Genomic DNA, 1,030 nt, shown 5'->3' with positions numbered 1-1,030 from the left:
ACTGTTGCTTTCAAGGTCACGATTGTCGCAACAAAATACGCTTCTCCAGTATACGTGCTAAATGCCTCTAAGTCGGCGAATTATACGGAGGATTACCCAGAAATCATCACATTTGGTTTGTATTTGCTGTTGTACTTTTGCATACTTGAATGAGTTACTGGAAGTACCCATCAAAGTAATCACAGCATCACCGTTCATTTAGACGTTAAGCAGGAAGGTAGTTCAACCACGTGTGAGGTAACAGTACGACGACGTTTTCGGATAGATTACATCGGATGCACCGATGGATTGAATTGGATGACATACGTGATTGAAAGGGGTATGCTGATTTAGTATTACATTGGTTTTTAAAAAAACAAACTTATGAATGAGTCCTTACCCAAGTAGTGATAATGTGAATTGAAAACTTGACAAAATAAAGCAGCCCGATATTTTTGTTACCGAAATTCTACAACCAGTTAATTACATGTACATGACGCATTCACAACCGGCCTTTCATTCCAAGTGAGGCAGAGATTTGAGGCTAGCACAGTTAAAATATGTTTGATTGTAAATTAATAAGCTTTTTTCCTACGCTTCCGTTTTTTGTCGCACTTGTATTGCCAAACTATCTATTCTGTTGTTGTTTGTGATTACACAGTCCACCACCAGCCTTTGTCGCGCTCTCTGACGCCTGCAATATTCACTTGTTAGTCTGGGATCTCAAATCATTAGATTTTTACAACACCTGATGGATGGGAAAGGAACTTGTCTGCTTCAAAAAAGCAAATAGTGCCTGATTTTAAAGCTAAAGAGGTTTATCATAGAAGTAGCAGAGAGTTCAAAAAAGGCACGGTAGGTGAACATACCATCCAGAAATGGTTTGTGTTGGCGTAATTCGAAAGATGAATCACTCCAAGTTGGTCATATTGATTTCAAGAAGACCCTCTGAACTGAACAGCAAGAAGTCGATGCCCTTCGGACATGCACACAAACAGACTAGTCTGGCCTGGAGTACACTGGTCAAGAACTTGTAGGGAGGCTTAGCGTG

Source organism: Echinococcus granulosus, assembly GCF_000524195.1.
Source record: "Echinococcus granulosus chromosome Unknown EG_S00209, whole genome shotgun sequence".
In the NCBI taxonomy this organism is placed as follows: domain Eukaryota; kingdom Metazoa; phylum Platyhelminthes; class Cestoda; order Cyclophyllidea; family Taeniidae; genus Echinococcus; species Echinococcus granulosus.
The sequence above is the reverse complement of the archived record's forward strand: the minus strand, read 5'-3'. Positions refer to the sequence as shown.